The following is a 26,583-nucleotide window of genomic DNA, read 5'->3' as shown; positions in this document are numbered from 1 at the left end:
GAACCTGTAAAAACATTCAATGCAAGATATATATATGAGATCATATCATCGCTGAGGTAGGCATTCCCATACTCAGATCAAAACTGACTTAGAAAACTAACTACTGCTCTGATATAGGAATGATATTGTAATACATCACAAGTATAGACTCATGTGGACACAGTATGGACGCAGCCATCTATTTATGAATAGTCCACCATATAATGAATACAAAATTCCTCGCAGCCTAGATTGCAGAAACTAGATCGAGGGTCTTCATTTCTACTTCCCGAAACAGTACGATTCTATCCATGCGAATGAATGTGTTGAAGTCGAACATGGTAGAAACCACTTGATTACCAGTCAATGATGTAAGCTGTTAACAAGTTTGAGAGAAACCACCAGTGATGTCAATGGCTCTCAAAGTACCCAGTACAATCCATGAGATGTGAATAGATGTGTTGATGTCGAACATGTCACGGAATCCTTTGATCGAAGGTCAATGATGCAACCTGTCGTCAAAGGCGAGAAACCTGCCATTGAGGCATGCAGATCCCAAGGTACTGACGATTTCTAGATCATCTTTCTAGATAATGAGCTGAAGTCAATAGAAAACGATCCATCGTAGGCAAGCTCACAACACGAAATCATAGATCAAGTTGAAGAAATTTAGTTGCAAGGACTGACTCAGGGATGGTCAAGATGGATGACAGATATTTTGTAGATGAATGGCTTTATTGGCAATGACCTCTTGAACACATAACAACACAACAGATGGTTTGGTGACAATTGACCCAAAATTAATCCCCAAAAACTGGCTGAAGGCTTTCAATGTGGTTTGATCAACTGTTAGGCAAAGGATTTCCCAACCCAGGTGAATAAAAGTGTCGTGTTCAAGAGTGGTTACAAAGTATGACAAACAGGCTCATTTTTCTCTCTTTTCCCCCACCATTTCTGGCAAGTACCTCTTTATTTTTTACAAGCTTGAGGAGGATAACATTTGCTTGATTATAAGCTCATCCTTCGAATGAGTCCAACTTAGTTTAAATTCGAACCCTAAGAAGGAGTGGTTCGTTGCTGTTTGTAATTGAACAGGTCCTTTACTGTGGAATTTTAACAAGTCTAGTATAAGAGAAACTCGGCGTTTTTCAATTTTAGAGAGTCTGAAAAAACTTAAGAAGACTCCAGGGTTGACCTTTTTCGTAAATTTGTGTCTCCCAAGCCCAAAAAAGTATAAAATAATACTTGAGAGAACCGCTTGATCTTTACGACCAAGGAGTACTTTTCGTATTTAGTGCCCCTGATCTGAAAAAGTAAAAAAGTGATCAAGGACACGTCGTTTTATAACCAATATCGAATTTAAAATGACAAAAATCCGGCAATCTTTTCATGTTTTTACGGTCAGAAAAGAGCTGTAAGTGGACCTTCTTTTTAGTTCCATTTTAACGAGTTAAAAAGAAAAACTCGACGATCTTTTCATGTTTTAGGAGTCAGAAAAGACCTTAAAGGTGACTCTAAATGTTTTTTCATTGAAAATGATCGATTTCGCCTGAACAATCCATTATCCTGAACAAAAATTGCAAACATTACTCATACATGTTTGAGATGGATAAAAATGCTGCAAAAATTACCTTTCTAAAGTGAAACATAAACAAATTTACAATTCATTTATTCAAAAAACTTATAAAAAGGGCTTTCGTCAATTCATTTTTACCGTTTAATATTTGGGTGAGAAAATAGTGCTTTTGTTCAAAAACTTCCCGTGAAGATTGTGGCAAATCCATCCGTCGGAATTGAACGCCGTCTCCTCCAGGTAATCCACATCATCCTACTCTTCAATTTTAATCGTTTCAATTTGTGTTTTAGGGTTTTAATTCACTTTTTAGAGGGTTTTTAGGTTAGAAACCCACTCGCGGGGGCCTGCAGGCATAACACTGGCAGCCCGCGGACCCTGACTTTTTCTGAATGGGGAAAAAGTTAGGGGTCTGCACCTTCCATGAAGGCAAGGTGCGGACCCATGCATTGTCTCTAATAGAGAGGGTGCGGACCCCGCAGCAATGGTTTTTAACCCAAAAATTCTCAAAATTGACCCAAACAAATTAATTTCTTGCATTCTAATTTGCCTTTTTGTTGGATGTAGAGTGTACATCATGCTTGATTGGCGAGAACAGGAGCATGAGGATGTGGATCTTGCCGCGTTGAATCACCAACCTTCAATCGATGCATTGAAGGCATGCATCTTGTACAAATTCTGGGCCATACCTGGCATGAGGGCCCAGGTGGGTTTCTTACAGTGGCTGGTAGACAGGTGGAGCATATAGGACCAGTGCTTCTTCATTGGCGGCCACCAGCTCGAAATTGAGCCGGCAGACATATACTTTTTGACTGGTTTGCCTAAGAGAGGCGAAGACTTGACTCTATTTGGGACTAGGGCAGGTGGCCAGTCTATCGATAGCCTCCAGCTAGAGTTCTGCAACAGCCAGGCTAGAGACAAAGGGATAGACATTAAAACCATATCCCGTCCTGAACTCATGGTGATCGCGTTTACTATTACCAGACTTTGCGGGAGTGCCACACTACATATTGCCACCGGATAGCAGATGCGGATGGCAGTTGACTACTTTCGAGGCACCATCTTCAACTGGTGCGATGCTGTGTTGGCTAATGTAAAAGGCCAACTGACCAGAGCCAAGAATGGACAACTAAAGACCTTTGGTTATGGGGCTTTGGTTGTGAGCTTTGGTCTGGAGTGGGTCCCAATATTGGTCCCGCAGCACCTTACTGTTGGAGCTGGGCTTCCTCGAGAGCCCAAACTGATGCAATGGGTTGCAGTTATGGCCCGTCATCCGGACAAGGGGACAGAGGTCGTTCGATTCAAACCTGAGTATTTCCATTGGTTGGAAAACCCGTTTTTTGCTATTCGGGACTTCCCTTACGCTGGGGTAGATTTTCTCGGTGACCCAGACATGGCTCTTCCACCAGGAGAGCAATGGGATGATTCAGGTAAAATCATTTTCAACATTTTCGTATTTTAATTTTTTTTTTGTTTTTATTTCGTCCCAAAACTAATAGTAAAAGTTTCAATGCAGATGTGGGTCCACAGCGACCAGCCGCTCTCTAGCCTTACGAGAGGAAACAATCAGCTGCAGCGGCGCTAGCCCCACAGGACGAATCAGTAGAGACCTTGGCCGAGTTGGAGAGTCATCTAGAGCGCTTTACAGGGGACATTCCAGAGACCGGCATAGATGACATTCCTCGTCAACTACAACGCTATGTGATTGGGGTCCCAGGACCTTTTAGGAGGTTCCTTTGTAAGGTGGCTTGTACAGTGGTTTCTTATCGAGATCATCACCAGTGATAGGATGATCACCTATTGTAGACGCATATGACATTTTTGTTTTTTGTACTTATCATTTTTGTCGATCATAAGGTGTTTTTCAACCTACGATCGAGGACGATGTATATTTTGACACACTTCTATATATATATCACTATTACCAACTTATCTTGTAAATCATGTTATGGAATGCTTTTAAATTTACATGTATGATTATTGCAAATGTCTACTTAACATTTGAGAAGCAATTGCATCTGCTAATGTATTTAAAGATCTTGGAATATGTTGATATTCAATATAATCAAATTCATGTTCCAAGAGACGCACTCTCAAAAATAATCTCAATAACACTGGATTTCTAATGGCATACACTCTATTAAGCTGTAATACAACGAGTTCAGAATCTAACCTCACTATCAAACTCCGAATCCCAAATGAAATAGATTCAGATAATAACTCAATCACTGCACTATACTCGGCAATGTTTTTCGTTGTTTGACCGAGGCTTACCCCATGCATAGATACCAACTCGTCAGAGGGTGAATAGATAACCCAAGCTGCGGAAGAAATGTTCCGTGTATTTACGACAAGCACCATCAGCGAAACTAATGTATGTTTGGAGAGGCATCGAGATTTGCAATATCAAGAGTAAAACCAAGATAAGCAGGAATAATGACGAAAAACACTCTCTATGCTAAGCACACTTTTTAAACTAAAACACACCAGCTAGAAAGAAAACTATCCTAACTAAAAATCTCCATACCCATTCTTTAAGCATAATACCTCTTCAGGTAAAGACCATTTCTGGGTTTACCTAAAGAGTCCCCGTCAAAGTCTACCAATTCATAGGCCCCTTTTGCTAGCTTTCGCTTGACAACATAGGGACCATGCCACATAGGAACGAATTTTCCAGCGCCTAATTTATCATTAGCTTTATCGTACAATAAGGCTAGATCTCCTTCTGGAAAATTTCGAGGGGTCACATTTCGATCAACTGAGATTTCATACGTTTTGCGTGAGTTTCGATCACCAATGCAGCATCACGTCGATTCTCATCTAATTGAGCCAAGTATAACAAACGTTTTTCCTCTTCGGAAGTGGCTGGAAGTAACTCGATGGCCATTTGCAATGACAGGATTTCACATTCAATGGGTAACACAGCTTCCAGACCATAAACTAGTTGGAAAGGAGTGAACCCTGTTGACGTTTTTACTGAGGTTCGATACACCCAAAGCGCTGAAAATAGCATGTTATGCCAATTCGACCGATGAATCCCAATGATTCGTCGGATCATGATGACTAAAACTTTGTTGATGGATTCAACCAGACCATTAGCTTGTGGATAATAAGGAGTTGAACTATCGTGACGTAAGCCAAGCTGGCCTGTAAGTTTGATCATCATAACATTTCGAAAAAGACGCCCATGATCAGTGATAATCGCTTGTGGAACACCAAACCTAGCAATTATATGATTGAACACGAAAATTGCAGTTGTTTTACCGTCTGCCTCAAATGTAGGCATTGCCTCGGCCCACTTGGTAAAATAATCTACCGCAAGGATGATATACGCATGCCCCCCGGCCGAGTGAGGGTTACATGTAATAAAATCAATACCCCATTTGGCAAAAGGACCAACGGCAATTATAGGGTGGAGAGGAGCAGGTGGAGCGCGCATCTTTCGATCAAAAATTTGGCAGTTGTGGCATTTTCGGACCGCGTTAATACAATCTTTAAACAAAGACGGCCAGAAGTAGCCAGCGCGCAATATATTTTGTGTTGTGGCATACCTAGACATATGACCACCACACGCTCCAGAGTGACAGTCATTTAGAACCCTTTCAGCTTCCTCGTGAGTTAAACAATGTCAAAAAAAAGAGTCCACCCCACGGTGATAAAGAGTATCTCCAATAATCCTGAATTGTTGGGACTGGAATCGTATTTTCTGACATTCTGACCTTGAAATTTCTGGCCGAAATGATTGGGTCTGGAGATAAATGATGATATCCCCATACCACGGATCTAAAGTGCTAATTAGAAACAAGGATTCGTCCGCAATGGGATCCTCGGCCACAGTTTTCGTGTCAGCACGCGGGAAGTCACACATTAACTCCACAGAAACTAAAGATTTCTTAGACTTAGATTTTTCAAATTCCAAGTCAAAATCCTGCAGGATCATAATCCATTTGGAGTACTTTCCCCCTAGCAATTTCTTGGTCAAAATGTAGATCATAGGGTTGCAATCAGAAATTACTATTGTTTTACATAGTAAAATGTAGTGAAGAAAACGTTGGACAGCTTGAACAGCTGCCAATGCCAATTTCTCCACATGTGAGTATTTTAGCTCAGTGGGATTTAAAGTTCGACTAAGGTAATATATCACATGTTCAGTACCGAATTCATCTTCCTAAACTAAGACCATTCCAATAGTGGAATGAGAGGCGACGAGATACAGGAAGTAGTCCTGGTTGTAGTTGGGAGGATGCAATAACGGTGCATGGGTTAACGCATGTTTTAGTGCATCAAAAGATTTTTGAGCTATCTCATCCCAATAGAATGGAGTATTCTGTTTCAACAACCGGGTAAAACCCTTTGTAACCTCGGCGTAGTTAGGAATGAATCATCGTAAAAAGTTTGATTTCCCTTACAAACTTTGGAGTTGGCGAAGACTCGAAGGAGGAGGCAATTTGACAATAGCTTCAACCTTCGAGGGATTGACGCGAATGCTGGCTTTCGAAATAACAAACCCCAGCAATCGACCCGTTTCTATACAGAAAACACACTTGTGTGGATTCAACCTAATCCGATAATGCCTACCCCTCATAAAGATTGCTCGTAAATGGATGAGATGATCAAATCGCTGTAATGAATGAGTAGGAAAATCATCAAGATAGGGTTGCACAATGTGCTTGATGTCATGAAACGTATAAGACATGGCCCTTTGAAAAGTTGCCCCGACATTCTTGAGCCCAAAAGGTAATTTGCAATAATCAAATGTCCCCCATGGACAAATTGATCCAGGTGGATATTGGTGGCCACCTGCCAAGTCCACCTGGACCCCCACCATTGTTTTTCTCAGCATTTTTAGTTTCCTTAATTGTAGCACAACTTACTATTTTTAGCAGTTTTTTGGGTCTTGAACTTCCAAAGCCGTTTTGAGGCCCTAAACGACGTTTTTTGGGGAATCCAGGGGCAACATGGGTCCATAGAATGGACCGATGTTGCCCGTTCCAACAACGATAGTGCTCGGATAGATCTTTCTAATGAGCTATTGTACGCGTCAAACGGAGATCATATGCCAAAGTTACGACCCCGGGAAGTTGGTGTACCAATTTACCCCCAAACGGGGCCCACAGTTTGGTGTTTCATCTCCTAGGGTTAGGTTTTGGAATGTTAAGGGTTTTCCATTGTTCCTCAACAATAAATAGGCTTTCGAGCCTCATTGTAACACATTTCAAAGGCATGTAGCCACCACATCTCTTCTCAGAGATAAGCTACCATCGCCCTAGCTGGTTTATTTCCATTTCTGGTTGTAAGCATATTTCAGTATTTTCCATTAATGAAATGAAGTATTATTTCCACTGCATCTTTGTGTATATGGTTATCTCTATAATTTGTTGCATTCCTATTTAAATCCGGATCAGTGGTATCAGAGCGGTCTGCTTTTTCTCTGTTTTTCTTTGCATGTCCCCAACAAGGTCGGGATATAAGGAGTTAGGGCTTGAAATGGTTGAACCTTTGCAAGACCAGCCTCGCAAATCCCGACGGCCTCCCATGGCAGACGAGAAGAAAGACGAGGGGGCAGGAGATCCCATCAAAATCTTGCTCGAAGAAGCTCTCGAGCGACAATGGAACGCGATGATGGACAGCTTTGCCCAGATCCTTCAGCGGCTACCCAGAAGCAACGCATCGGCTTCCAGCAGCTACTCTGGAAATGCCACACCCTTTAAGGTACAAGTTAATTTTGAAATCCCCATATTCAAGGGTCAGATAGACGCAGATGCCGTAGATAAATGGTTAAATCTGCTAGAGGGTTATTTTTCTGTTCATGAATTTTCGAGTCAGGAAAAGATTGTTTTTGCTCTTCTCAAAGCAGCCCCCCACGTCAAGGACTGGTGGGAAACCTACTGCGAGCAGAAGGATGAAAGTACTGCCTCACTATTTTCAGCCTCACCCACCTGGGATTCGTTCCGGGATGCCATCAAGGAGCAGTACTACCCTGTCGGAAGCTATGAGTATGAATACATAAAGTGGACCACGCTGCAGCAGGGAAGGGACCAAGACGTGCCGGAGTTCACCAATCTTTTCCACACCCTTCGCACAAAGTTGGGTATCAAGGACTCGGAGCAACATTTGATACTCAAATACCGTGGCTACCTGCACAAGTACATCCAGGAAGAAATACAATTCCTAAACATCCCCTCGCTCGGCGCAGCATACCAATATGCCGTCAAGGTCGAGCAGAAGTTTAAACAAAAGAAGTGAGACTTTGGATCTGCGAATCCGAAGCAGGGGAAAGGTGCCCCTAAACCACAGAACAAAGGACAAAGCCAAGGCGGGACAGCCCAAGACAACCAGCCGAAGCCGCAAGCAAAGAACAGCGCCGCGAAGCCGAAAAAGGACACTGGAAGATGGTGCGAGTTCCATAAGAGCTCCACTCACAACACAAGTGAGTGTTAGGCCAAGCAGTCACTGGTGGCTGAGCTAAAGGTTTCAGAATCAGATGCATGTTCCGACTCTGAGTCAGAACCCGATAAGGGGTATGAAAAAGGGAAGCAGATCATTGATGCGGATCCCAACACCACTGTTGCTACCGCAAAGATCCAGAAAAATGAACCCGAAGATCCAGAGGAGGAGGAGCATCTCTTCCACTCCCAGATCTGGGTAAAGGGCTCCCCGATACAGTTCAAAAGAACCTCATTTCGGTAGAGGTCGTGAAGCGGTTGGGCTTACCGACCCCAGCACATCCACAACCATACACCATTGGGTGGCTTCACCAAGGACGAGATCTTCGCGTGAGCCAGCAGTGTCGCCTTCCATACAACATCAAGCCCTTCACGGATGAGGTATTGTGTGACATTGCTCCCCTTGAAGTTTGTGATGTATTACTAGGACAACCATACTTGTGGAAGCGACATGCTGTGTATGAATCAAGGCCCCGTGCTGTTATTATTACATTGGGAAATAAGTTGTTCAGGATACCAGAGGTAGCACCACCTGCCGCCCTCTCTTTGATTACTGCAAAACAATGCAGTAAGATCATTTCCAAAACCAGGAAATTTGTTTTCTTGATGATACGCCCTCAAGGAAAGAAGAAGACAGTGGCCGCGGCCTCCAAACGGGGTCCCTCTGCACGACAACTACAGATGGACAAGGTTGTGGAGGAGTACGAGTACATCTTCACCTCCCCGGCAGGGGCTCCTCTGCACTGTCAAGTCAAGCACTCCATCGATCTGACCCCAGGTGCGCCGCTACCCAATGGACTAATTTATCGGCGCTCCATTATGGAGAACGATGAAATCAAGAGGCAGATTCAGGAGCTCCTACAGAAAGGTCACATCCGTCCGAGTTCATTGCCCTGTGGGAGCCCAATCATGTTGGTACAGAAGAAGGATGGGACGTGGAGACTCTGTATTGACTATCGGGCGCTGAACAAGATCACTGTCCGTAATAGGTACCCGATCCCACGGATTGATGACCTCCTAGACCAACTAAAGGGGGCGAAATATTTCAGCAAGATCGATCTGAAGTCAGGATATCACCAGGTACCAATCGAACCCTCCGATGTGTGGAAGACTACCTTCAAATCCAAGGAGGGCCTCTTCGAATGGTTGGTCATGCCTTTCGGATTGACGAATGCTCCTGCAACCTTTATGAGGCTAATGGATGACATCTTGCGGCCATTCGCCAACTCCTTTGTAGTAGTATACTTGGATGACATTTTGATCTTCAGCCAGAGTTGGGAATAGCACCTCCACCACATCCGACAGGTTCTCCAAACACTGCGGCAACACAAACTATGTGCCAATTTGGAGAAATGCACTTTTGGCATGACCCAGGTTCAGTATCTGGGATACATCATTGATGAACAGGGGGTGCATGTCGATCCGGCCAAGATCCAAGTCATTCGGGATTGGCCCTCTCCAACCACTCTAATAGAGCTCCGCAGCTTTCTAGGTCTTGCCAACTTCTACCGCAGGTTTGTGTTGGGGTTTTCTCATATTTCTTGGCCCTTGAGTCAAGTCACCAAGGGCGGGGCGAAAGCAAAATTCTTTTGGTCTGAATCTCAACAGAAGGCATTCAGGGAATTGAAGGATCGCCTCTGCACAGCACCAGTGCTCGCGTTACCAGATTTACAACAACCATTTGAGGTCGAGACAGATGCCTCTGACTATGCTATTGGGGCAGTCCTTACTCAACATGGACATCCAGTGTCATATCACAGTGAAACACTTTCAGACACAGTCCGGAAGTACCCCACTTATGATAAAGAGATGTATTCCATTGTACAGGCCTGCCGACAATGGAAGCATTATATTTTGGGGAAGGAAACGGTCATCCACACAGACCACTGACCTCTGCAGTTCATACAGACCCAAGGGAAATTGCAGAATGATCGCCATCAGAAGTGGTCTACATACCTGCAACAGTTTCACTTGAATATCAAGTATAAAAAGGGCAGCACCAATAATGTTGCAGATTGCCTCAGTCGGCCACCGATCATGGCGCTGACCACCGTGCTCAACTCTTGTGGGCACGAGACTGCTGATTGGCCACTTCTCTACAAAAGCGACCCAGAATTCGGCCACACATACCGGACACTCTTGGAAGGTTGGCATGTTGCAGATTTTCACCTCTAGGACTCCCTATTATGCCACCTCGGTCACCTTTATGTTCCTTCAAGCGAGCGTGCCAAGATGATTTGGGAAGCACACTACAGTCGGGCTGTTGGGCATTTCGGGGTCGAGAAAACAGTGGCAGTACTGCAAAATTATTTCTATTGGCCAAATCTTCGACAGGATGTTGGGAAGTACATCCGATCATGTACTGCCTGTGCCATTGCCAAACTGACCATTAAGAAGCACGGCCTCTATACCCCGTTGCCTACCCCTAGTCGACCTTGGGAATCCATCTCCATGGATTACATGTCAGGCCTTCCTTCCACTAAGCATGGAAATGACTGTGTTTTTGTGGTCGTCGACAGGTTCTCGAAGATGGCCATTATGATGGGCTGCAAGAAGAATATCACAACAAAAGCCACTGCTAAACTCTTCTTTGAGCGAGTGTGGGTGCACTTTGGGATCCCACAGTCTATCATCTCAGATCGGGACAGTCAGTTTCTCAGCACATTTTGGTCCAGTCTCTGGTCAATGCTGGACACCAAACTCACGAAGTCCACAGCCTTCCATCCTCAAACTGATGGCCAGACAGAGGTTGTCAACAGGATGATTGTGCACATTCTGCGCATGTATAACTCAAAGTATCCACGCACATGGGACGAGAGCCTCCCCTATGTTCAGCACAGCTACAACCGAGCTCTTCACAGCTCCACTGGCCATAGCCCTTTTCAGGTGGGTTTGGGATTCCAGCCACTATGCCCCATTGATGTGGCCATGCCCCTTGCAGCTACTCACATGAATTCAGCTCATGTCCAGTCCAAAACAGATAAGGCCACTAGCTTCATTGAGCGCATCCAACATATTCACCAGCAGGTCCATGACATTCTTGAGAAATCAAATTCCAAGTACAAGCAGCGACATGATCAACACCGGGTGCCACACAAGTTTCAGGTGGGCGACAAAGTCTGGTTGCATTTGCAAAAGGAACGACTTACTGGAGCCTATCGGAAATTGAGACCACTCCGATATGGTCCTTACACCATTACGAAGGCGATGGGAGACAATGCATTTGAGCTCAGCATTCCCCCATTCCTTGGGCTGCACCCAGTGTTCAATGTGGACCGCCTTTGGCCATACTTTCCACCATTGTTAGACACATCCGACATTGCAGAACAGCTCAAACCCACAGAATTAAATCCAGATTGCATGGAACAAGCTGCAACTGATCGGATCATGGACACACAGATCAAGAACACTCGCCAACAGAATATCCAACTGTATCGAGTTGTCAAAGCAGGCCAACTCCTTCAGCAGGGCAAGTGGCTCACCAGGGAACAAGTTCAGCAGAAGTTTCCTCATCTCATGGAGGAGCTCAACGCAATGGGGACCATTGCTTCCTAAGGGGGGAGGAATGATCCAAGTGGATATTGGTGGCCACCTGCCAACTCCACCTGGACCCCCACCATTGTCTTTCTCAACATTTTCAGTTTCCTTAATTGTAGCACAACTTACTATTTTTAGCAGTTTTTCGGGTCCTGAACTTCCGGAGCCATTTTGAGGCCCTAAAAGACGTTTTTTGGGGAATCCAGGGGCAACAGTCCATGGAATGGACCGATGTTTCCCGTTCCAACAATGATAGTGCTCGGATAGATCTTTCTAATGAGCTATTGTACGCGTCAAACGGAGATCATATGCCAAAGTTACGACCCCGGGAAGTTGGTGTACCAATTTACCCCCAAACGGGGCCCATAGTTTGGCGTTTCATCTCCTAAGGTTAGGTTTTGGAATGTTAAGGGTTTTCCATTGTTTCTCAACAATAAATAGGCTTTCGAGCCTCATTGTAACACAGTTCAGAGGCATGTAGCCACCACATCTCTTCTCCGAGATAAGCTACCATCGCCCTAGCTGGTTTATTTCCATTTCTGGTTGTAAGTATATTTCAGTATTTTCCATTAATGAAATGAAGTATTATTTCCGCTGCATCTTTGTGTATATGGTTATCTCTATAATTTGTTGCGTTCCTGTTTAAATCCGGATCACAAATGAAAGCCGTTTTTGTTTGATCGGCAGGTAGAATATTGATTTGATTGTATCCGGAAAAACCATCCATGAAGGAAAATATTTCGCTGCCGGCACAATCATCAATGATTTGATCGATATAGGGAGTTGGGTAATTGTCCTTTGGATAGGCTCGATTAATGTCCCTATAATCAGTACATATTCTTATTGTCCCTTGCTTTTTGTTAACCGGAACAATATTCGATACCCAATCCGTTAACGGAATCGGATAAATGAAACCTGCTTTGAGTAATTTTTCAACTTCTGCTTTAATAGCAGTAGCTTTTCTTGGGTGAATCTGATGCAAACGTTGCCGGACGGGTTTAGCTTCCGGGAAAGTCTTGATTTCATGAACAACAATTGCGGGGTCAATTCCTAGCATTTCCTCATAGGACCAGGAAAACACGTCGCGGAATTCTTGAAATAGGGCCTTATATATTCTAATTTCATCTTCTGTACACGAGGCACCTATATGAATGTTTTCAACAATTCCAGGCTTAACCGAAATGTCAATAGGAATAGTTCGAGAGATGTTTCCCAAATTTAACTCTGAATCAGGATTTTTCATTGGATTCTAAGGTTCCTTGACATATTCAGTTGTAAAAATTGATGAAAAATCATTTTCAAAACGTTCATTCTCGGGTAAGAACGAAGATCTGTGATGGAGATCTTCCCATGGTAAATCATCTACACATAGGATTTCACGAATTTGCTCATCAGAGTGAACATGTTCGGAAAACGTTGTTGCATCCGAGCTTGATGTGAAAAGTGATTCCTCATGGACCACATTCATTAAGTCAATTTTGGTTGAAGATGGGTCGGTAAACGATTGTGCGGCCTCATACGCAATTTCATGTGGACTCAAAGGCATAACATCACCAAATGAGTCTATCTCAGATTCGGAAGGTACGATCCAAGGATCGTCATAAACAATGGTGTCTGACAAAATCATATGAATGGTTGCAAAAGAAGACAATGCATTGATCGGAGGAAAAGGAAAAGTTCTGAGTAAACCGGCATATTTAACTAGTCCTACTCCAACATCCTTATACGGGATAGTCGTTTTACCGACATGATGAATGCTTTCAGAAGAGGCTGGGTCGGACGAAAAGTAAGCCAACTGGTCTATTGTTACGATCTTTCCATTATGAGGAAACTTTATAACCCGAAAGACTGATGAAACGACAGCTGTCATAACGTAAGACCAACTACGACCCAAGAGAAGGTTGTAATCTAGAGGAGCATCAACCACCTCCACATCTAGATTAACAATTTTTCCTTCAACCCCTATAGGTAAATCCTGTAGAATGCCAAAAGGATGAAACCCACGGCCATCAAAGGCCTTTAGAATCGTCGGGGATTGATTTAATGAAGGAGAAGCAAGCGATCTCCAACACTGTATCGACATAATACACGTTGAGGCTCCCTCATCAATCACAGTCCTATGAATAGGCTTGTTTTTGACTATCACTAGGATCTGGAAAGGCATTTGATGAGGTAAGTGCAGTTTACTATTTTCTAGATCGAAAATTATTAGGTTGGAGTCCTGAACGTCAACAGCTCCTATAGCCGACAAAAGTAATTTTTGTTGTGTTGGACATGACTGCAGCACTTCCAAAGCCAACATTGCTGAAGGTGAAACAGCTAAATCCTCAACATTGTTATAGTTTTGAGCCGCTCTCGCATGTGGATTGAAACTGACTTTCGAAGTATACCCTTGGCGGGCGGTTTGATTACTAAGTCTGGATTAGGTTTCTCGATCTGTAGTGGATCGAAACCGGGAGCTGAGGTTGATGGGTTAGAATGAGAAGATTCTGCTTCTTTACCATCAACAGGACTTTTACTACCATAATCATGTGATCGAGTCACAATCCTAACATGGGACATCATCAGTATGGGTTCTTCATTGGCATTCAAGGAAGAACCTATCATCTTACTGTCTTGACTTGGAAAAGGATCCTTCAAAACAGCAAGCATTTGGGAACCTTTGACAATTTTTACAACCCCTGCTCGATGAGGGTAGTCTCTTGTAAAATGCTCTTTATCACAAATGAGACAAGGATAACAAGGTTTGCGTTTCTCATCATTTGATTCCGCTTTTTCAGGTTTCTCTTTTGAATTTTTATCCATTTTATTTTTCTTCTTCCATTTCTTCTTACCACCGGATTTTGATTTGGCTGTAGATGACTCTACAACATGAATATCAGCGGAAATTTCCACGGAATAATCTCCTGTCGGGGAGTCTAGCAAGGTTATGATAGGAGAAGAATTCTTGGAAGACTTCTTCTTACTTTTGGTGTTAACCGTACCAATCATACCATCAGCGGCATGATACCCTAAAGGAGCTGCAGCGATTTGATTTTGCTTAGGAAGATTGGAGATTTTCTCATGTAACGTACCTAACTGACTATAAACCAAGTCAAGGTACTGTGCTTGAGCAATTACTTGCTCTTCAGTAATGACTCCAGCCTTAGCTACATCCTCAATGATCTTTGGCAATAAATATTTTACAAACCATTCAACTAAGATCTAATCCAGAGTAAAAATCTTCACTAAATGCCGTCGACGTCTCCATTCATGAATGTGATCTGAAATGTAAGTGGACATCGACTGCTTTAATGAAGTCAGTAATTTCGTGCCATTGTCATATCTGACTGGCAACTGAAAATGAGTTAAAAACGAGGTATCTAACTGACTAAAGTTATAAAAAGTGCCTCGTGGTAACTCAATGTACCACTTGGCCGCAAGACCAATTAGAGTGCACTGGAAAAGCCTTAGACGGATTGAATCATCTAAAATGGAGTTAGACGCACACCAGAGGTGATAAGTCATCACATGGTTCGACAGGTCCTCTCCTGATTTGCCTTCAAACTTAGGAATATCACTAGGCAACTTATTCGGCATTGGCAGCCAAAACGGAAGATAATTAATGGGATCATTCATTAGGCGCGACAAGTCAGGCAAGTCCAAAGTTGCAATAAACGGTAACTGACGATTAGGGTCCCTAAAACTCTAGGTCATGAGACCAGCCCCAGGAGGAGGATATCCAGGATAACTAGGAATAGGAATTGCATTTGGGATATTGTATCCTCCCGGAAAACCAGGATTAACCAGACCGTACTGGGGTTGTTGAGGTTGTTGATATGTGTACCCAGGGTACGGTTGATACTGATAGACTGGCTGCTGCACAGCAGGCCTGAATTGGTACTGTCCCTGGTATGGTTGATAAGTAAATTGTGGTTGACTTGTTACAACCGTACTTGAACCAGGTTGTCCTACAGGCATCTAAACTGAAGTTTGAATTGTGGATCCAAACTGAGGTAAAGATGTCTGAGGAGTAGATACAGGAACAGTAGAAACTGGAGCTGTCGATAATCCAGAAGTAGGTGGGGTAGATTGAACAGATGTTGCAGCAGTTGTAGCATCCGTTTGAGGCGAAGTACGAGGCGTACTAGGCCCAGGCTGAGAAACTACCAAAGGTACAGAAGTTTGAATAGTAGACTGGACAGGTTGCTGGGGTGAACCAGAAACTAAGGGTTGTCCAGTTTGAGATGAAAATTGTACATTCAGTTGCAAGACCTGTTGAGTTTGTGATGGATCCCACATTGAATTCATTCCGGGGTACGGACCCATAACAGGTTGAGAATATTGAGGACCATAACCGGGTTGAGGGTAGGGTTGATAATTCAAAGGTACATTTCCCGTTCCTTGAACATATGATTGATTGCAGGGTGGTTGGAAACCTTGGTTCGAGTACTGACCTTGGGGTTGATACCCTTGAGGCACGTATTGATACTGGGGTTGACCTTGAGGTACATATTGATACTGGGGTTGACCTTGAGGTACATATTGAGTCTGGGGTTGACCTTGAGGAACGTATTGTCCCGTAGGTATGTACTGTCCTTGAGGTTGCCCCCCAGGCGCAAATTGGGTACCTTGAGGTTGCCCCCCAGGCGATAATTGAGGATTTTGAGGCTGCCCCCCAGGCGGTAACTGACCACCTTGAGGTTGAGGATTAGGAATAGTACCTGACATCATGAGAATATCTTCTACACTCAATGGCTTAGTACCATTGTTTCCAGTTAATAACCCTTGTTCAATGGGTTGAGGAGATGCTCCCACAAAAGTACCAGAAAGTGACTGATACCCAGAGGGAACAGAAGGACCGCCGTACAAAAAGGATTCTGGCGATTGAGTAAACATGGACGACTGTCTTGACATATTTAACGGAGGATAGTAACCTCTAGGTGTTGGGTGATAAGGAATACGAGGTGGTGAAAAACTTAACCCTGGGTTTTCCAAAAAATTATTCAATGAAAGATACCAAGCACTGCTCCTAGGTGGACTGTAAAAAATTGATTCACGCTCCCTTAGTTCAATAACAGGTTGATTTTTAGGGATAGGGATGCCTACTTCTTCTTCCGGAGTAGCAAGTTCTTCGATAGCTATAAGTCCAGAAGGAAGATTTTGGGTAATTATTCTTTCTACCTTGGGTGAACCAGGACCACTAGAAGTTGGAGAGGTAAACCCTGATGTTGGAGTAGCAGCAAATTCACTTTCAGGCTCAGATATTTCAGGTTCCTCACCTATATCACTAGTAGATGAAAAGCTACCAGTAATTTCAGAGACAGACACTGATTGTGGATTATAATCTACTACTAAAGCTTGAAAATTAGGATGTACCACCAAAGAAGACTCTCCTTCTTCAGGTGACCCAACTCTACTGTCTCTAGGAGTTACGAAGGCTCTTAACCCTTCAGGCTGGCTCGGTGAAAACTCAGGAGGTTGGCCCCGAAGTCTACGGGACTTCCTCGGTAATTCAGCCACGATTAAAAAATTTTAACTACTTCACACGCAAACAAAGTAAAATCTCAATGAAAACCACCTAAAGCCTATAAAAAACCAAACAATTTTGAATCACACGCCTAAAGAATCTAGGAGAACAAACACACACAAACAGTAACTTTCCGTACTGAAAACACTAGTTGGTGATGAAGCCCAACGTCGCAGAGTTCAATACAGAAATGGCGGTTGGAACAGTTACCCTGGCAACCTACTTAATGAATAGACTGGCACAAGTTTCTCCACTAAACCGTCTCGAGTGAAGAGAACCCCCCAGAAAATCCAAGTGAGTCTAGCCGACGTCTGCTCCAGGTACAGTGGGATCTTTCCACCACTGTCACCTTAGGAAGAATCCTATAGAATATGGTCACTAAGGTTACCAACGGAAACAAATATACCTGGGGGAGCAGTCTACGATCCGATACGCATGCAAGGGTAGAGTAACAAGCTCAATCCCCTTGAAGGCTCCTTGAAATAATCCAAGGTTTATCAACAAGTGACCCCAGGCTCCTCGACAATGGTTAATCTGAGGTTTACCATTTTTAATATGTGAATATCTGGCGTCGTTCCCAATGAGGAAGGATTGATTCCCACACTGGTTCAGACACGATCTCGTGCTTCTCCTTTAAGAGGAGCTTTCCGAGAGCATAAATGCAAAAATTTGATTTCTCTCCTACCGCAAGATACAGCTACTTGTTTGGTTTACTGTCTTGGAGAGTTAATTACTCCCTACTCCAAGACACTAGCCTAAGCTATATTGGTGTATCAGAGCCCTAGAAATAAAAATATTACTAGATAGATTTTACTTTAAGAATTATTTTTATTGGTTTTTGTTTAAGTCAAGAGGTGCGGAGATGAAACTCATGGTATGAAGACTCGACTCAAAATCACTAAAAAATGCACTTAAGATGATTAAGCAATCTTTTCTCTTCAATGAACTTCTAGCTAGGAAAGAGTTTGAGAATGCAAATACTTGTAAACACAAATCTTTCTTAACAAACAAATTAGAAGAGCTTTTTGTCTTTTCCAATGCACTCAAAACGAGACAACTAGTTATTTTCACAAAAATTTCCCTTTTCTTTCAAAACACTCAACCACTACAAAAACAAACTTTTTCCAAAAGAGATATTTTTTATTTTTTATAAAACACTCAAAACTATGGAAATGACTAATCTTGAGATCTATAAACTATAAAAACCTATTTGAAGTCAAAGCTTACAAGATGTCTTTTCAAAGATTTTTTACTTAGCTACAAGCAAACTAAGGACTAATTTGTCCAGAATCACAAATCAGTCAAAAAACAACCAATTTTTGTTTTCTTTTCTAAAAATGAAATCCAAACTTTTAACACAATCTTTTTCGAAGTTTCGTAAAGGGAAAACACAAGGTGGATTCCTCAACAAAGGTAGATTTTACAAATGGTCAGACTCATAAGAAGGCTAGTAAAAACCAAGGTAATCTGAGGTTTCTACAGCTTCTAAGCTCAGAGCTACTACAAGACCAAAATGAAAACCAAACCCAAAAATCAAAACTTCTAGGAATTTCACCTAAAACACTAACACCAATGGAATTAACCTAAGAAAAGCTTCTGACAAGTTATATGTATGTCTGGGTAGGGGATAATAACATCTAAACAAAAACTAAGTTGACTAACAGAGAAAATCTTAGGTTTTCCAAAATTTTGACAGGGTCCGCAGGCCCACAGTTAACACAGGTGCGGTACCGCTCTGTGCTAAAAGGAAAAGTGTAGATAGGTCTGCACTGTGTCCCAAGCCGAGGGTGTGGTCCTCTCCCAAAGTTATGAAAAACAAAAAATAATCCTAGATCTACTAAATCTACCCAATTCCACACACAACAAGCCAAAAACAGAAACAAAAACACAGTTTCTCAGGTCAAAGTAAAAACAAGGAAAAAATCAAGTCCCCAGTGGAGTCGCCATTTTGTCACACGGAATGAGTCGATCTTGCGGACAAGATAGACCTTCCTAGAATCTAACGATATCTAGTGACAAGCAAGCCAATCAAAAACTATCTTTCTCTAAATATGCATTTATAAACAAAGGCAAACAAGTGTTTAGGCCTACCTTGGGTCCAATGCAAGTTTGTGGAAGCCTCGCTCCTTTGATCCAAATGAGCTCCCTTGTTGCGAATCTGCAAACACAAACAAGCAAACAAATTAAATAGCACCTGAAAAGCCAATATCATAAAGCATATCTAACATGATGATCAAGGAATTCATGAAACAAATGACATAGGACAATTTGTTGAGAAAAATGAATTTGATTGTATTAATTAAAATCAAAGAAGAACTTTACAACCTATGCCTTGATGCTGTACAAGCTCCTCCCGAGGTCCAACAAGAAGTCTCCTCTACTTTGACAAGTTTCACTCTCTTCCCAATGAAGCCAAAAAGGTATGTGATCTCTCCTCTCAAGCTTAACTAGGAAGTCTCAATTCCACCAGCATTTACCCTCAAAAATGTTCAGCTTCTAACTTCCTTAGCAACCAGCCCAATGCCTTAATTTATAGTGCAATGGAGGGAAGTTACTAGGTCCTCCTTCAAAGGGATAAAGCTCTCCTTCAAAGGGATAGCTCCTCTCATCAAGGGATTAGCTCCTTCTCTTTTGGGATGCATGAACCACCTAAGAGCGACCAATCCACGTCAAAATTCCTTCTAGAATCATCTAGAATTAACCCAAAATGAGTTTTTAGAATAAACTTGCGCATTTTTTACTTTCACAGGGGTCCGCACGCACTCCTTTAGGGACAGAGTGGGCCGGTCCGCAGTTTTTGTGAACAGGGGGTGCGAGACCGCAGGCAACAGTGAGAGAAAGTGCAGAACCAGAGCTTTGTTGATTTTTAATGTCTTCCTCTCATTTTCAAAGCTTGACTTGAAGAGCTGAGGTCTAGGACTTGCTTAGGAGGATAGTACAAGTGATGATAGACCCATATTGACTACAAATAATCGTGGTGATGATATTTTTGTGTAACAGGAAGGGCAAAAAAATGTATGTTGGTTGCCATGATGGATGCTTCTCCTCCATATTTTGTACGGAATCAACCATTTGCTTTAATGGGTATTCCTGATTTGATCACAGTTGTGAAAAAAAATGGTTCCCCCAATCCATTTATCAGTTTATCCCTTGCAAGAGCTAAAGGCCCAGTAGTGCCCATGGGCTATATTTCCCATGAATAGGTCATCTTAATACCAAGTTTCATTTCAAATTCCTTCATGAATCTCATCATAACTTCATGAACAAAATTAGCTTTGACTGCATCAATCTACTAAAAAATTGAAATACAATTTGTTTAATTTTTCATACAATAAATCAACAATCTCCTTCATCACTACTATTGTTGCAAGTTTATTAGCTTTACTTGATGCAAAATCATTGGCTTATTAGCAAATTCAACCAGAGGCTTAGGGACACTCAATGTCAAAGGGTGCAACCTGGTTTCAAAACCATCAACCAATATGAGGGCCTTCATGGTACCTTGTTACTTCTCATAGTTATTCTTAACATTTCCCTCTTTTTCAAATAAAAAAGAGTCGAATATGCTCAGAACAGGTCAAAGAATTCCCATCGCGAAGCCCGAGTAGTTAGTGGCAGTGCATTGCAATGTGCTAGGTGCCAGCTTTCCAAAGGCATCATCACTAAATCAATGCATGTAGGAAACCACAGGGTGCAAGCCTAAGCAAAAAATCAAGATTTATAGTCAGCCTCAAATTTCCATTTCTCCCCTAACCTCCAAAGAGAGAAACAGAAAACAATCTGCACCCCCAAAGTCCCCAACCCAAAAATAAACCTACAACATAGAAGATTATCCCTTCTACTCACCCGCATAATCTATGATATGGACAAGTATCATTAAACCTATTTCATCAAATGCAGCTAGCATATATGAAGCCAAATGATTTCACGATTGTGAGTATTCTTAGAGTCTATTTTATTATAGAATGTGTTGATTTAGGAAAGAAAGTCCATGATTACGTGGCAAAGTTGAGCCTGAGGTAGACATATTCATTGAGAGTGCTATGGTCGACATGTATGCTAATAATGTCTATCTAAAAGAGGCATGAAATGTGTTTGAAAAATGCAAAAATGGGATTTAGTTTGATGTAATGCCATGATTGCAGGGTATGTCCATAACCAACATCTTCACAAGGCAGTATAATTTCCCTTTGTGATTCCAATTTAGACAAAACAAGATATGATTTTGTTAATTTATTTCTAGAAAAACCATTCACAACCATTGCGGCAGCAGCTACACTTGAGCCAAGGCCACTTCCCAAACATAGACCTTTATGAAGACCTAGTGACAAGCCCACCAACCTAACTCCTAGCAATTCCATCATAGCTTTGGCTGCAATCCTAGCACAATTCTTCATTGGATTGAGACTAAATAGTTTATTGTCCCCATCGATGAAACAAATCACCATCTTACCAAATTCCACATCCTCATCCACCTCTACAGTGACATGATCCCCTAGTCCCTCAACAACACAACCTAGAAAGTCAAAACTAGGTCCAAGATTAGCTATTGCTGCAGGAGAAAACACTTTAACCAACTGAAGAACAAGGGTCACTTCAAAATGGATCACCTGTTTGAGACTCACTTTTTGTGAAGTTCATAGAACATTGAAGACATCGGGTAGGTTCCCACATGAGAATTTGGTTCTAAATCTACCCAATCCAAAACAAGAATTAATTAGGCCCAAATCAGGTTCTAAATAAAAGAAATGGTTCTTTGTCTATGCAAAAAGGCTTTCCATATGTGCCTTGATCACTAACTCTGCCAAAACTTATGTAAAGGGAAAAATTGTGCACTCAAAATTCAGTTCCTTTTGTACATTTGGGATATCCATCGTATTCAAGATGAACTGATAGTGTTGTAAAAATGGCTAAGAATTTTTTTCTCAAGGCTCTAAAATTGTCCTAAAATGACTCATTTTCTAATTTCTGAATCCAAAATGAGTAACTATTTGACAATTCCTCAAGTTGTTGTACATTTTTTTGTACCCTTGCAGAAAATACAGTCAGTTTAACTTCAATTGCAACTTTCCATATATTGATACAACCCCTATAAAAACCCAATTCCTCCCCTATCTCAAAACCAGTCTTCAAACCAACATCTCTTCCTTCTACATTACCCAACTCTACTATGTCTTTGAACCCTTCATTGTACCCTTGTTGAATGTGTTGATCCTCAAGATTTACAGAGAATCTAAATATGCCTGCAAAATCTACCACTTGCCTAGATGAACCTAGCATGTCCAAATGCAAGCTTCAAAACCTATTTGAACATAGTGCTTTGGTGTGGCAAACATTTCTTGTTGCCTGCAGAATGCATCGCAACATGAAGGTTGGAAAATTGGCGGCAAAATGACTCAGTGATTTGGAACCATAAGATGATGACCAAGCTAGTATGCTTTGTGTGAGGCAAGCACCCTATGTAGAACACAAGAGTATTTTTCATCCCAACAATCACCCCTCTCAACTAAACCAGGAAATCTTTACGAGTGGTTTTCCATTACCTACCTTTGATATCTTGGTTCTTTTGCGATGCATTAGGTTATTTCTTCTTATTCTCCTCTGTAAAAAAAACCAGTGTTGGCCCCCCTTGGAAGCATGCCCTCGTTGCTAAGTCGGATGGCTCGTACGCCCTCACCGCTAAGTCATATGGCTTGCACTTGTATAGATCAATATTTGTAATTGCATTCAAGGTAATGGGTTTTGATTTAGACTTTGACTTCGATTTTGAGTTAGAAATCTTCCTTCTGATATAATCGCATACCATATTACCATGTCCAACCATGGTCATCCTTGGTCCAACGTCGCATTGTGGCAAAGATTGTCTCAATGTTTAAATGAATCATGGTCAACAATGTTTATTTCATGGTTTATAGTATTTATCTAAGGGTTTATATACATAGGGTTTAAAATATTAGTTGCTTGGTTTTAATATTATTCCCTTGGGTTTATAAACCCTTGGTTTTTTAATATTAATCCCTTGGGTTTATTATTTTTTGGGTTTGTAACATCAATTCGTTGGATGTATTGATGTAAGGGTTTGTATTCCAAGGGTATAAAATTATTCATAGGTTTTATAATATTAACCCTTGGGTTTAATATAAATCCATTGTGTTTATAATCATGGTCAACCATGGTCCAACGTCACATTGCGACAAATATTTTGTCAATATGAAAATAAACTATGGTGGAACATTGCATTGTGACAAAGGTTGTCTCAATATGAAATTGGGTCATGGTCAACTATGAACCAGCTCACAAAATCGAATAAAAGATAGATCAACGACTTCAAAATCAACCTCTTCGAGGGGGGAACCTCCTTTAAATTACACAAATGAACAATTCTTGGATGATACAAATGACAAAACCTCATTTCTATATATAGGAGTCTAAGGGGTCATAATATAATCAAAGACGACATAATAATAATAAAATAAGGGCACAACAATAAAATTAGTGGGCTTCTATAGGGCACAATAATAACAATATGGGGATAATAGGGGCACAAAAATAATAATAAGGGATACAATGACAATAGTAATGGGGGAATCACTAGTATTATAGGGAACTAACATGCCCCTCTCCTTCAAAAAAGTGTTGTCCTCAACGCTTGAGTAGTTCTGGATGCTTTTATATAAAATTCTCACCCTCCCATGTGGAATCTTCAGTGGATAAGTTCTTCCACTTGATGAGATACTCTGAAATTGATCGATTTCGTAGTTGTCGAGTTCTTGTTTTTGTGACTGCTTATGATTTCTCCTTCCTTGTCAAGTTCTAGCAATATTATTTGAACTAGGATTTTATCACCTTTAACCTTCTTTAAGCATGAAACATGGAAAACTGGGTGCACTCGAGAAGCTGCAGGAAGCTCCAATTTGTAAGCCATAGTACCAATCTTTTGCAACACCTTGTACGGACCAAATACTTTGGTGATAATTTATTATCCTTCTTAGCTTGCTTGAAGGACATTTTTTTTATATGGTTGTAGCTGTAGGAATACCTCATTACCTATATCAAAACTTCTTTCACTATGATGTTAATCTGCCTGCTGTTTCATTCTATTATGCGCCAAAGTGAGTTTATCCTTCAAGAGTTGGAGAAATTTTTGTTCATGCTCGATGTGATCTTCCATTGCTTGAACCTTAGAATTTTCTCTTAAATATGATGTGATGGACGTGGATGATAGCCATAAAGTGTCATAAATGGGGTCATTTTTGCCGTAGTATGGAAGGAAGTGTTATACCACCATTGAGCCAGAGCCAACCACTTGACCTGTTGTGTCTATTTATCAGATACAAAGCAACGAAGATATCCTTCCAAAAAAAAATTTACTTTCTTGGTTTTCCTATCAGATTGAGGATGATAAGATGAACTATGAGCTAACTGAGTACCAAGACAAGAAAACAATTTTTTCCAAACATTTCCCTTGAAAATGGGATCTCTGTCGCTTACAATAATCTTTGGGTTTCCATGTAGCTTTTGAATTGTTTCCATAAATGCAATAGAAACTATATTGGCTTTAAATGGATGCGATAATGCAAAAAAGGGTGCATACTTGGTAAGTCTGTCAACGACCACCATGATGACACTCTTTCCTTCGAACTTGGGCAAACCTGTGATAAAATCCATTGAAACCTCCTCCCAATGTTGGCTTGGAATGGATAAAGGTTGTAATAGACCTGGGGTCTTAATTGTTTCAACTTTAGTTTGTTAGCAAACCAAACATTCCACCACAAACTTTTGAATATCTGATTTAAGGCCATCCCAAAAAAAATCCTTCTTAACCTTGTGGTAAGTTCTTAAAAATCCTCAGTGCCCTCCTAAGGGAGAGGTGTGCAATTCCATAAGAATCTTTTGTTTGATTTGGGAATTCTTACATAGGTATAAGCAATCTTTGTACCATAACAAATCATTTTTCCAGCTAAATGTATTAGATGTACTAGGATCTTGTTGTAAATTTTGAATGAGTGCCCACACTTCTTCATCATTTTTCCATTCATCCCTTACTTCATTTATCCAATCTGGTTGGATAATAGAAATGGCACAAAGTAATGCTTCCACATCCTCGTCCTTTCTTGAGAGTGCATCTGCCACAACATTTTGTTTCCCTTTTTTGTAGATGATTTCAAAGTCATAACCGAACATCTTTGTGACCCATTTTTGCTGCTCTCCTGAAGATAATATTTGTTCTAAAAAGTATTTAAGACTATCATGATCCATTTTTAGCTTGAAGTGTCTTCCCATTAGGTAGGGCCGCAATTTCTTAAGTGCATGTAGTATTGCCAACATTTCTTTCTCATAAATAGCTTTTTGTAAATACTTTCCTTTGATTGGACGACTTTTGAAAGCAATGGGTCTTTCTTTTTACATTAAAACAAAACCAATTCCATTTCCTATTTTGTATGGAATCAACCATTTTCTTTAATGGGTATTCACTGATTTGATCACTGTTGAGAACAAAAAATGGTTCCCCCAATCCATTTATCAGTTTGTCCCTTACAAGAGCTAAAGGCCCAGTAGTTCCCATGGGATATATTTCCCATGAACAGGTAATATTAATACCAAGTTTTGTTTCAAATGCCTTCAAGAAGCTCATCAGAACTTCATGAACACCGATAGCTTTTAGTGCTTCAATCTGCTCAAAAATTGAAATCCAATTTGTTTAATTTTTCATACAATAAATTGATAGTCTCCTTCATCACTGCTACTTTTGCAAGTTTATTAAATTTAGTTGATGCAAAATCATTGGATTATTAGCAAATTCAACTAGAGGCTTAGGGACACTCAATGTCAAAGGGCACAACCTAGTTCCAAAACCATCGACCAATATGAGGGCCTTCATGGTTTCCTGTTACTTCTCATAGTTGTTCTTACCATTTCCCTCCTTTTCTAATCAACAAGAGTCAAATATACTCGGAATGGGTCAAAGAAATCCCATGCCAAAGCCCTAACAGTTGGTGACAGTGCATTATACTTTTCTAGGTGCTAGCTTTCCAAAGGAATCATCACTAAATCAGTGCATGTAGGAAACCACAGAGTACAAGCCTAAGAAAAAATTCAAGCTTTTTAGTCAGCCTAAAATTTACGTTTCTCCCATAACCTCCAAAGAGAGAAATAGAAAACAATCTGCACCCCCAAACTTCCCAACCCAAAAAGAAGCCTACAACATAGAATATTATCCCTTCTACTCACCCACAAAATCTACGACATGGACAGGTATCATTAAAACTATTTCGTCAAATGCAGCTAGCATATATGAATCCAAATCAATTCACGATTATGAGTATTATTAGAGTCTATTGTATTATAGAATGTGTTGATTTAGGAAAGCAGGTCCATGCTTACAGGGCAAAGTTGAGCCCGAGGTAGACGTATTCGCTAAGAGTGATATGGTCGACATGTATGCTAATTATGGTTGTCTAAAAGAGGAATGCAATGTGTTTGATAAGATGCCAAAATGGGATTTAGTTTGATGCAATGCCATGATTGCAAGGTATGCC

The 26,583-nt window shown here is 41.3% G+C and overlaps 1 pseudogene; it reads right to left on the bottom strand.

Annotated features, from left to right (window-relative positions):
* LOC149227862 (mannose-1-phosphate guanylyltransferase 1-like) overlaps positions 1-25,925 on the bottom strand; it is a 32,274-nt pseudogene extending 6,349 nt beyond the window's left edge.
* Positions 25,926-26,583: the final 658 nt, after the last annotated feature.

The sequence above is a fragment of the Pinus tabuliformis genome, chromosome J, assembly GCF_031772625.1.
Source record: "Pinus tabuliformis cultivar Carrire ecotype Pingquan chromosome J, CPIR1, whole genome shotgun sequence".
In the NCBI taxonomy this organism is placed as follows: Eukaryota; Viridiplantae; Streptophyta; class Pinopsida; order Pinales; family Pinaceae; genus Pinus; species Pinus tabuliformis.
Note: the sequence above shows the minus strand (reverse complement) of the source record. Positions and strands in the feature narration are given on the sequence as shown.